Source organism: Scyliorhinus torazame, chromosome 4 (assembly GCF_047496885.1).
Source record: "Scyliorhinus torazame isolate Kashiwa2021f chromosome 4, sScyTor2.1, whole genome shotgun sequence".
In the NCBI taxonomy this organism is placed as follows: domain Eukaryota; kingdom Metazoa; phylum Chordata; class Chondrichthyes; order Carcharhiniformes; family Scyliorhinidae; genus Scyliorhinus; species Scyliorhinus torazame.
The window spans coordinates 206,951,855-206,964,339 of record NC_092710.1 but is presented as its reverse complement, the minus strand read 5'-3'; the positions used below and the strand labels follow the sequence as shown (position 1 = coordinate 206,964,339).

At 48.8% G+C, this 12,485-nt stretch overlaps 1 protein-coding gene and 1 long non-coding RNA gene across 5 annotated transcripts in view; one reads left to right on the top strand and one right to left on the bottom strand.

Annotated features, from left to right (window-relative positions):
- The window catches only part of LOC140410716 (uncharacterized), a 132,984-nt gene extending 127,747 nt beyond the window's left edge, over positions 1-5,237 (bottom strand). Inside the window, exon 1 of the long non-coding RNA XR_011940715.1 lies at positions 5,180-5,237. This is a non-coding gene — a long non-coding RNA (uncharacterized lncRNA). The remainder of the gene's footprint in view (positions 1-5,179) is intronic.
- LOC140410715 (A-kinase anchor protein 7) overlaps positions 1-12,485 on the top strand; it is a 287,628-nt gene that overhangs the window by 212,418 nt on the left and 62,725 nt on the right. The window lies entirely within an intron of this gene.

Genomic DNA, 12,485 nt, shown 5'->3' with positions numbered 1-12,485 from the left:
GGGAGCGTGGCCTCGATCTCCATGGCAGCTTCGGCACCCCTAGACGGCGCTGGTGGGGAAAACGGTTGACCTGGGAAGGGAGTGCCTGCGGGGGGCGTCGGTGGGTGGGGGGGCCTAGACTGGGCCGGCGGAAGGACTGATCCTCCTGTAAGATGCTGCGGTAGAAGGGAGGGTGGGACTGGTGGCTGGGGTTCCGCTGGGCGCCAGGTCTCGTAGGGAGACCGTATCTTGTCGGCCGTCGAGGTAAGCCACGTACTGGGGGTTAGCAGGGAGCACATGGACCCTCTCGAATAATGGGTCCGACTTGTGCACCCGCACGTGTTTTCGGAGCAGGATGGGTCCGGGTGCTGCCAGCCTGGTCGGGAGCGAGGTCCCAGAGGAGGATTTCCTAGGGAAGACACGGAGACGTTCGTGGGGTGTCTGATTGGTGGCCGTACAAAGCAGTGACCGGTTGGAGTGGAGGGCATCCGGGAGGACTTCTTGGCAGTGGGAGACTGGGAGGTTGCTGAACCGTAGGGCTAGTAGGACGGTCTTCCAGACCGTTCCGTTCACCCTCTCTACCTGTCCGTTACCCCAGGGGTTATAACTGGTCGTCCTGCTCGAGGCGATGCCCTTGCTGAGCAGGAATTGACGCAGTTCGTCGCTCATAAAGGAGGACCCCCTATCCCTGTGTATGTAAGCGGGGAACCCGAACAGTACAAAGGTGCTATGGAGGGCCTTGATGATGGTGGTTGCGGTCATGTCGGGGCAGGGGATGGCGAATGGGAATCGGGAGTACTCGTCAATCACGTTCAGGTAGTACGTGTTGCGGTCGGTGGAGGGGAGGGGGCCTTTGAAGTCCATGCTGAGGCATTCAAAGGGACGGGAAGCCTTTATCAGGTGCGCTTTCTCTGGTCGGTAGAAGTGCGGTTTGCACTCCGCGCAGATTTGGCAGTCCCTGGTGGCTGTCCTGACCTCCGCGATGGAGTAGGGCAGGTTGTGGGTCTCGACAAAATGGAAAAAGCGAGTGACCCCCGGGTGGCAGAGGTCCGCGTGGAGGGCTCCGAGGCGGTCCACTTGTGCGGTGGCACATGTGCCGCGGAACAGCGCGTCAGGAGGCTCGTTTAGCTTCCCGGGACGATACAAGATCTCGTTGTTGTAGGTGGAGAGTTCGATCCTCCACCGCAAGATCTTATCGTTTTTTATCTTGGCCCGCTGTGCATTATCGAACATGAATGCAACCGACCGTTGGTCCGTGAGGAGAGTGAATCTCCTGCCGGCCAGGTAATGCCTCCAATGACGCACAGCTTCTACTATGGCCTGGGCCTCTTTTTCGACCGAGGAGTGGCGAATTTCGGAAGCATGGCGAGTGCGGGAGAAGAAAGCCGCGGGCCGGCCCACTTGGTTGAAGGTGGCCGCCAGAGCTACGTCAGACGCATTGCTCTCGACCTGGAAGGGGAGGGACTCGTCGATGGCGCGCATCGTGGTCTTTGCATTGTCTGCTTTGATGCGGCTGAAGGCCTGGCGGGCCTCTATCGACAGGGGAAAAGCTGTGGATTGGATCAGGGGACGGGCCTTGTCCGCGTAGTTGGGGACCCACTGGGCGTAGTAGCTAAAAAACCCTAGGCAACGTTTCAGGGCCTTGGAGCAGTGAGGGAGGGGGATCTTCATAAGGGGGCGCATGCGTTCAGGGTCGGAGCCTATTACTCCATTTAGCACTACGTAGCCGAGGATGGCTTGGCGGTCGGTGCTAAACACACATTTATCCTTGTTGTATGTAAGGTTAAGGATTTTAGCGGTCTGGAGAAATTTTCGGAGGTTGGTGTCGTGGTCCTGCTGGTCATGGCCGCAGATGGTGACAGTATCGAGATACGGGAATGTTGCCCGTAAACCGTACCGGTCAACCATTCGGTCCATCTCGCCCTGGAAGACCGAGACCCCGTTGGTGACACCGAAGGGAACCCTTAAGAAGTGATAGAGCCGCCCATCTGCCTCGAAGGCAGTGTATATGCGGTCACTAGTACGGATGGGGAGCTGGTGGTAGGTGGACTTCAGATCCACCGTGGAGAAGACCTTATAATGCGCGATCCTGTTTACCAGGTCGGATATGCGAGGGAGTGGGTACGCGTCCAGCTGCGTAAACCTGTTGATGGCCTGACTGTAGTCGATGACCATCCTATGCTTCTCCCCGGTCTTTACCACCACTACTTGAGCTCTCCAGGGGCTGTTACTGGCTTCAATGACCCCTTCCCTCAGTAGCCTTTGGACCTCTGCCCTAATAAAGATCCGGTCCTGGGCACTGTAGCGGCTGCTCCTGGTGGCGACGGGTTTGCAATCCGGGGTAAGGTTCGCAAACAGGGAAGGCGGGTCGACCTTAAGGGTCGCGAGGCCGCATACAGTAAGGGGGGGTACAGGGCCGCCAAATTTGAAGGTCAGACTTTGAAGGTTACACTGGAAGTCTAACCCCAGGAGTGTAGCCGTGCAGAGGTGGGGAAGGACGTAGAGACGGAAAATTTTGAAGTCCCTTCCCTGGACTGTGAGGTTTGCTACACAAAACCTCTTTATCTCCACTGAGTGTGAACCGGAAGCCAGGGAGATTTTTTGATTAATGGGTGGATGAGGAGAGAACATCGCCTTACCGTGTCAGGGTGTATGAAACTCTCCGTGCTCCCAGAGTCGATTAGGCAGGACGTCTCGTGCCCGTTGATGAATACGGTCGTCGTAGCAGTTGAGAGTGTTCGAGGCCGAGACTGATCCAGAGTCACCGAGGCTAATCGCAGCAGTTGAGTGTTCTCTTCGGGCAGTGCGTGGGGGTTCATCCACGATGGCGGCTCCCATTGGTCGCACATGGCTGGGGGTGCACAAAATGGCAGTGCCCATCCGTCCAACGTGGCGTCCGCGGAACAAGATGGTGGCGCCCGGGGTCCGCACGTGGCCCTGGAATATGAAGATCGCAGCGACCGCTGGCCGCACGGGGCCCGTGGAGAAGTTTGTGGTTGCGGTCCGCATTCGCCGCCAGAGATCGCGGCAACCGCACGGACCTGGCATACCCCCACGAAATGGCACTTTTTGCCGCAGCCCTTGCAGGTGGATGCGCGGGTCGGGCAGCGCTGGCAGGGGTACTTGGCCTGCCCGCAAAAGTAGCAGCATGGCCCCTCGGGATTGCCAGGCCGCCTTGCAGCGCAGGCCTGTGGGGAAATGGGGGAAGCCTAGGGGTCAGCCGCGGAGCATTCCTGGAGGCCACATCCAGGGAGCCTGCAAAGGCCCTTGCCTCCCTGAGACTCAGGGTGTCCTTTTCTAACAGACGCTGGCGGATTTGTGAAGAAAGCATACCTGCCACGAAAGCGTCCCGGACAGAGTTCCGTGTGTTCGCTCGCAGAAACCTGCGGGCAGCTGCAGCTTCTTCCCAACACCAGGAGTGCACGGTAGAATTCCTCCAGCCATTCCCATGGTGTTTGTCGCCTTATTGCAAGCAGGTGCCGGGCGTAGCCCTGGTTTACCGGACGAATATCGTGTCCTTTTAGCAGCTTTATTGCTGCATCAAAGTCTTCCGCTTCCTCGATGAGGGTGTAAATCTCCGGGCTCACCCTTGAGTGCAGGACGTGCAGTTTCTGCTCTCCCGTGTGTGTGTTTTCGGCCGTCCCGAGATACCCTTTAAAGCACGCCAGCCAGTGCTTAAAGATTGCCGCTGAGTTCGTCGCGTGGGGGCTAAGTGGCAGACACTCCAGCTTGATTCGGAGTTCCATCCTTCTTAAAAAACTAGCTTATTAAATTGATGCACGATCAATGACCACTAAAGCGAGGTTGTAGTCCAACTGGAGGCTTTAATAAGCTAGATGTTTCCCACAGCAACTCAGGTACAGAATGAAGGCTGCTGGGGCGGTATGGGTTCTTCTACCCCACCTAGCAGGGCGGAGCTATCATACATTCTCACCAATAGTAAGCATACCGTTTCCACCAATGGTGCTTTAGCCTATCAGGTACCATAATACCTATAATACCACACAAGGATTTATTGAACTATGTACAATATTCTAACCATAGCAGTAACTCTCTCCCAATCCAGTCCTTGTTGGGACAACCAACAACTGTGGGCCTTGCTTGTGCTGGCATTTATATGTAGTCTTTGATGAGCTCCGGTTTAGTGGCCTCCTTCCCCTACCTGGGAAGCTCGTACTCCACGAGTCCCATGGGCAGATTGACAAAGGTTTCCCTGTGATCCTCGTGGGGGTAATAACACTGAGTGACACTCAGGAGTGGAAATTATGGATGATTTTCCATCCTTGATTGAGGAACACTAATATTCATTAACGTATTAACATCATCTTACTTGTATAGACCACAAATTGAACCTTCTGTTCTTTAGGGTTGAGTTTACAACTCTATGCTCCTGACATGGAGTTCCACCTGGCAGGAATGCATGTTGGGAATTGTGAAGCAGTAATTAGTGGTTCCAGTGGAAAAGCCTGCATTACTTTTACTGAATTCCCAATATGTGTTCTGATTAGCAACTTTATAAATGCAACCTTACGTAGTTTATTGAGCAGTGTTTCAACTATTGTGAGAACCATAATTTGTACAATAGATTATTTACTCTGTATACTTAAGCTCATCCGAACACTGCTGCTTGAACCCATAAGGTAAAGTGGCCAGAGTCCCAGATGACCATAAACTGCTTTCCCCTTTGAGGGGTAGAGCTGACTGGTGGTGATTTAACCTGAGGATCACCACACCTCAAGCAAAGGGCAAGGTTGAGAAAGCAGGGCCCTTCATGAATAACCTCAGCCAGTCTGGGAATCGAACCCATGCTGCTGGCCTTGGTCTACATCATGAACCAGCTGTCTAGCCAAGTGAGCTAGACCAGTCTCTGTGTTCACCCATATCACTGTGCTTGGTGACCTACAGCTCCATGTCTAGCAATGCCTCTACAATTTAAAATTCTCATCCTTGTGTTTAAATCCCTCCATGGGCTCGCGCCCCCGCCCCCCCCCCCCCCCCCCCCCCCCCCCCTCTCTCTCACTGTAATCTTCCACAGCCCTGTAACCCTAATTATTCTCCATTCTTCTCCAATATTGGCTTCGGGATCAATTCTAATCCCTCCTATTTTCAGCTGGCAAGGACAAAAGCTCTCGGGTTCCCTCTGTGAACACCACCATCTCTCTACACTATCTCCTTCTTTAAGACAATCATTAAAACCTACCTCTTTGATCAAGTTTTTCGTTACCTGTCCTAACATCTCCTCTCAGCATCAGACTTACTTTGATCGTGCTTACGTGAAGTGGCTTGGGATGTCACATAAACACTGATGTTGTTATTTATTATGTCATTCTTTTGCCTGTGATTTGATCTATTATGACAGTGCTTCACCATTATGACAACACAGATATATCCTGAGATGAGCTCACCTGGCTTGGCCATGTATATTAATGTCATATTAAAGTTCGGAGAGATTCTGAATGAAGGATGAGACACTAAACTGAGTGCTCTCTCTGGTGCATTTACAAAATCCTGTGCACAAGCTGAAGAAGGTATCGGGTTCTCCCCAGAATCCTAGAAAACACAACAAAACAGATTATCACGATCAAAGTAAGTCTGATGCTGAGAAGAGATGTTAGGTCAGTAGAGAATTAAAGGTGCTATATTTAAATGCGCGCAGTGTACGGAACAAGGTAGCTTGTGGCCCAGATTGTGACTGGCTGGTATGATGTGGTAGGCATCACAGAGACGTGGTTGCAGGGGGTTCAGGACTGGCATTTAAACATCCAGGGATTCACAACCTATCGAAAAGACAGAGAGGTGGGCAGAGGGGGCGGGGTTGCCTTGTTAATTAGGAATGAAATTAAATCAATAGCACGAAACGACATAGGGTCAGATGATGTGGAATCTGTGTGGGTAGAGTTGAGGAACCACAAAGGCAAAAAAAACCATAATGGGAGTTATGTACAGGCCTCCTAACAGTGGTCAGGACCAGATGTAAAGGTGTTACAGTTAAATAAAGGTAACTACAGGGCATGAGGGAGGAACTGACAAAAATCGACTGGGAGCAGAGCGTAGTGGGAAAGACAGTAGAACAGCAATGGCAGGAGTTTCTGGGAGTAATTGAGGACACAGTACAGAGGTTCATCCCAAAGAAAAGAAAGGTTATCAGAGGGGGTATTAGGCAGCCATGGCTGACAAAGGAAGTCAGGGAATGCATCAAAGCAAAGGAGAAAGCCTATAATGTGGCAAACAGTAGTGGTAAGTCAGAAGATTGGGAAGGCTACAAAAACAAACAGGATAGCAAAGAGAGAAATAAGGAAAGAGAGGATCAAATATGAAGGTAGGCTAGCCAGTAACATTAGGAATGATAGTAAAAGCTTCTTTAAATACAATAAAAACAAACGGGAGGCAAAAGTAGACATTGGGCCGCTCCAAAATGACACTGGTAATCTAGTGATGGGAGACAAGGAAATAGCTGAGGAACTAAATAAGTACTTTGCGTCAGTCTTCACAGTAGAAGACATGAGTAATATCCCAACAATTCAGGAGAGTCAGGGGACAGAGTTGAATATGGTAGCCATCACAAAGGAGAAGGTGCTAGAGAAACTAAGAGGTCTAAAAATTGATAAATCTCTGAGCCCAGATGGGCTACATCCTAGAGTTCTAAAGGAGATAGCTGAAGAAATAGTGGAGGCGTTAATTATGATCTTTCAAAAGTCACTGGAGGATTGGAAAATCGCTGTTGTAACCCCCCTGTTCAAGAAGGGAACAAGAAAAAATATGGAAAATTATAGGCCAATTAGCCTAACCTCAGTTGTTGGCAAGATTCTAGAATCCATCGTTAAGGATGAGATTTCTAAATTCTTGGAAGTGCAGGGTCGGATTAGGACAAGTCAGCATGGATTTAGTAAGGGGAGGTCGTGCCTGACAAACCTGTTAGAGTTCTTTGAAGAGATAACAAATAGGTTAGACCAAGGTGAGCCAATGGATGTTGTCTATCTTGACTTCCAAAAGACCTTTGATAAGGTGCCTCACGGGAGACTGCTGTGTAAAATAAGGGCCCATGGTATTCGAGGCAAGGTACTAACATGAATTGACGATTGGCTGTCAGGCAGAAGGCAGAGAGTTGGGATAAAAGGTTCTTTTTCGGAATGGCAACCGGTGACGAGTGGTGTCCCGCAGGGTTCAGTGTTGCGGCCACAGCTGTTCTCTTTATATATTAACGATCTAGATGACGGGACTGGGGGCATTCTGGCTAAGTTTGCTGATGATACAAAGATAGGTGGAGGGGCAGGTAGTATTGAGGAGGTGGGGAGGCTGCAGAAAGAATTAGACAGTTGAGGAGAGTGGTCCAAGAAATGTCTGATGAAATTCAACGTGGGCATGTGCGAGGACTTGCACTTTGGAAAAAAGAATAGAGGCATGGACTATTTTCTAAACGGTGACAAAATTCATAATGCTGAAGTGCAAAGGGACTTGGGAGTCCTAGTCCAGGATTCTCTAAAGGTAAACTTGCAGGATGAGTCCGTAATTAAGAAAGCAAATGCAATAAGAGCAAAGAACAAAGAAATATACAGCACAGGAACAGGCCGTTCGGCCCTCCAAGCCCGTGCCGACCATGCTGCCCGACTAAACTACAATCTTCGACACTTCCTGGGTCTGTATCCCTCTATTCCCATCCTATTCATGGATTTGTCAAGATGCCCCTTAAATGTAAATATCGTCCCTGCTTCCACCACCTCCTCCGGCAGCGAGTTCCAGGCACCCACTACCCTCTGTGTAAAAAACTTGCCTCGTACATCTACTCTACACCTTGCCCCTCTCACCTTAAACCTATGCCCCCTAGTAATTGACCCCTCTACCCTGGGGAAAAGCCTCTGACTATCCACTTTGTCTATGCCCCTCATAATTTTGTAGACCTCTATCAAGTCGCCCCTCAACCTCCGTCGTTCCAGTGAGAACAAACCGAGTTTATTCAACCGCTCCTCATAGCTAATGCCCTCCATACCAGGCAACATTCTGGTAAATCTCTTCTGCACCCTCTCTAAAGCCTCCACATCCTTCTGGTAGTGTGGCGACCAGAATTGAACACTATACTCCAAGTGTGGCCTAACTAAGGTTCTATACAGCTACAACATGACTTGCCAATTCTTATACTCAATGCCCCGGCCAATGAAGGCAAGCATGCCGTATGACTTCTTGACTACCTTCTCCACCTGTGTTGCCCCTTTCAGTGACCTGTGGACCTGTACACCTAGATCTCTCTAACTTTCAATACTCTTGAGGGTTCTACCATTCACTGTATATTCCCTACCTGCATTAGACCTTCCAAAATGCATTACCTCACATTTGTCCAGATTAAACTCCATCTGCCATCTCTCCGCCCAAGTCTCCAAACAATCTAAATCCTGCTGTATCCTCTTGACAGTCCTCATCGCTATCCGCAATTCCACTAACCTTTGTGTCGTCTGCAAACTTACTAATCAGACCAGTTACATTTTCCTCCAAATCATTTATATATATTACAAACAGCAAAGGTCCCAGCACTGATCCCTGCGGAACATCACTGGTCACAGCCCTCCAATTAGAAAAGCATCCTTCCATTGCTACTCTCTGCCTTCTATGACCTAGCCAGTTCTGTATCCACCTTGCCAGCTCACCCCTGATCCCGTGTGACTTCACCTTTTGTACTAGTCTACCATGAGGAACCTTGTCAAAGGCCTTACTGAAGTCCATATAGACAGCATCCACTGCCCTACCTGCATCAATCTTCTTTGTGACCTCCTCGAAAAACTCTATCAAGTTAGTGAGACACGATCTCCCCTTCACAAAACCATGCTGCCTCTCACTAATATGTCCATTTGCTTCCAAATGGGAGTAGATCCTGTCTCGAAGAATTCTCCAGTAATTTCCCTACCACTGAAGTAAGGCTCACCGGCCTATAGTTCCCTGGATTATCTTTGCTACCCTTCTTAAACAGAAGAACAAGATTGGCTATTCTCCAATCCTCCGGGACATCACCTGAAGACAGTGAGGATCCAAAGATTTCTGTCAAGGCCTCAACAATTTCCTCTCCAGCCTCCTTCAGTATTCTGGGGTAGATCCCATCAGGCCCTGGGGACTTATCTACTGTAATATTTTTTAAGATGCCCAACACCTCGTCTTTTTGGATCTCAATGTGACCCAGGCTATCTCGGCAGCACGGTAGCATTGTGGATAGCACAATTGCTTCACAGCTCCAGGGTCCCAGGTTCGATTCTGGCTTGGGTCACTGTCTGTGCGGAGTCTGCACATTCTCCCCGTGTGTGCTCCTGTTTCCTCCCACAGTCCAAAGATGTGCAGGTTAGGTGGATTGGCCATGATAAATTGCCCTTAGTGTCCAAAATTGCCCTTAGGGTTAGGTGGGGTTGCTGGGTTATGGGGATAGGGTGGAGGTGTTGACCTTGGGTGCTATTTCCAAGAGCCGGTGCAGACTCTTTGGGCCGAATGGCCTACTTCTGCACTGTAAATTCTATGAAATTCTATGAATTCTATGAAATCTACACACCCTTCTCCAGACTCAACATCCACCAATTCCTTCTCTTTGGTGAATACTGATGCAAAGTATTCATTTCGTACCTCGCCCATTTCCTCTGGCTCCACACTTGATTCCCTTGCCTATCCTTCAGTGGGCCAACCCTTTCCCTGGCTACCCTCTTGCTTTTTATGTACGTGTAAAAAGTCTTGGGATTTTCCTTAACCCTATTTGCCAATGACTTTTCGTGACCCCATCTAGCCCTCCTGACTCCTTGCTTAAGTTCCTTCCTACTTTCCTTATCTTCCACACAGTCTTCGTCTGTTCCCAACCTTTTAGCCCTGACAAATGCCTCCTTTTTCTTTTTGACGAGGCCTACAATATCTCTCGTTATCCAAGGTTCCTGAAAATTGCTGTATTTATCCTTCTTCCTCACAGGAACATGCCGGTCCTGAATTCCTTTCAACTTGAAAGCCTCCCACATGTCAGATGTTGATTTGCCCTCAAACATCCGCCCCCAATCTAGGTTCTTCAGTTCCCGCCTAAGATTGTTATCATTAGCCTTTCCCAGATTTAGCACATTCGTTCTAGGACCACTCTTATCCTTGTCCACCAGCACTTTAAAACTTACTGAATTGTGGTCACTGTTCCCAAAATGCTCCCCTACTGAAACTTCTACCACTTGGCTGGGCTCATTCCCCAATACCAGGTCCAGTACCGCCCCTTCCATAGTTGGACTGTCTACATATTGTTTTAAGAAGCCCTCCTGGATGCTCCTTACAAACTCTGCCCCGTCTAAGCCCCTGGCACTAAGTGAGTCCCAGTCAATATTGGGGTAGTTGAAGTCTCCCATCACCACAACCCTGTTGTTTTTACTCTTTTCCAAAATCTGTCTACCTATCTGCTCCTCTATCTCCCGCTGGCCGTTGGGAGGCCTGTAGTAAACCCCCAACATTGTGACTGCACCCTTCTTATTCCTGATCTCTACCCATATTTATCTCAAGAGGCTTGGAATATAAAAGCAGGGATGTACTTCTGAAGATTTATAAAGCACTGGTTAGGCCCTATTTAGAGTACTGCGAGCAATTTTGGGCCCCACACCTCAGGAAGGACATACTGGCACTGGAGCGGGTCCAGCGGAGATTCACACGGATGATCCCAGGAATGGTAGGCCTAACATACGATGAACGTCTGAGGATCCTGGGATTATATTCATTGGAGTTTAGGAGGTTGAGGGGAGATCTAATAGAAACTTACAAGATAATGAATGGCTTAGATAGGGTGGACGTAGGGAAGTTGTTTCCATTAGCAGGGGAGACTAGGACCCGGGGGCACAGCCTTAGAATAAAAGGGAGTCACTTTAGAACAGAGATAAGGAGAAATTTCTTCAGCCAGAGAGTGGTGGGTCTGTGGAATTCATTGCCACAGAGGGCGGTGGAGGCCGGGACGTTGAGTGTCTTTAAGACAGAAGTTGATAAATTCTTGATTTCTCGAGGAATTAAGGGCTATGGAGAGAGAGCGCGGGTAAATAGAGTTGAAATCAGCCATGATTGAATGGTGGAGTGGACTCGATGGGCCGAATGGCCTTACATCTGCTCCTGTGTCTTATGGTCTTATGTATCTAAATTGTGTTTGTGAGATCTTACTGTTTACGAATTGGATGTCACGTCTGCCTATACAGCTATACTTCAAAAATACTTAATTGGCTGTGAAGAAGCACTTTGGGGCATCCTGAAGGTGACATTACACAAATCGTCCTTCCTTGTCTTCACTCAAGAAGCGCTTCTGAAAGTAAAATTAGCTTGATAGAAGGACATCACATGGAGAGGGATACTTTCAGGAAGAAGGGTTTCCCGCCCCTTCCCACTGGCGGGAGCTTACGGTGGGCTCCCCGGCAGCAAGGCGGGCATGGCACACAGAATGGATTAGACTTTGGTGGGACCGGGAGGGCGTGTTCCCAGCCAAGAATTCCTTTTGCGCGGGTCATTAGTAAACTCTACATAGCTGTTCGGTGACAGAAGTGGGCCATCTCATTACTTTTGCCGGTTCCACCATTTACTGGAATCATTGTTGATCTTTGACTTAACTCCCTTTTGCTCCATATCCCTTAATATCGTTGGTTAACAAAATCTATAAATCACAGTTTGAAAATTGGCGGTTGACCTGTAGCACCAACTGCCACTTATTGAAGCAAGTTCCAAACTTCACTATCCTTTGTGTGTGGGAGTGATTCCCTCTGCACTCCTGAAAAACCTGGCTCTATCTTTTAGGCTATGATTTGATTTGGTTTGATTTATTGTCACGTGTACCGAGGTACAGTGAAAAATATTGTCCTGTGTACAGTCCAGACAGATCGTTCCATACATGAAAAAACATAGGGCAAACATAAATATATATAAATCGGTATTGAGGTCTATCATAGAGAGGAGGTGTTGTTATTTATCCTTACTGATTGTGGTATATTGGTCAGGAAGTCGCGGATCCAGTTGCAGAGGGAGGAGCCAAGTCCTAGGTGCCCCCTACTCCTGAACCCTCCAACCAACACAAGTCTACCCTCTCACACACATCTTGGAATCACCCATAACTCTCTAATTTCCAGGAAATGCAACCCTAGTTTGTGTAATCTACAGTTGTAATTTAATCCTTGGAGTCCAACTATTATTTCGGTAAATTTATGCTACATTCCTTTCTAAGGTGGTGCCCAGAGCAGAACATTGTACTACTCCACAAGTGGTATAATCAGGCTTTGAATATATGTCATGTGATTTTATCCCTTGTTTTCTAGTCCTCTAGATACAAATACTAGCCTTTTTGATTATTTTCTGTATTTATCTATGACAATTTTACTATATATATATATATATACATTTAATTTATTATTTTAAGAGGGTGTGAGTGTCACTGGCCCATCCCTAATAGCCCTTGAGAAGGTGGTGAGCTGTCTTCTCGAACTGCTGCAGTCAGTGTGGTGTAGGTACACCCACAATGCTGCTAGGAAGGGAGTTCCAGAATT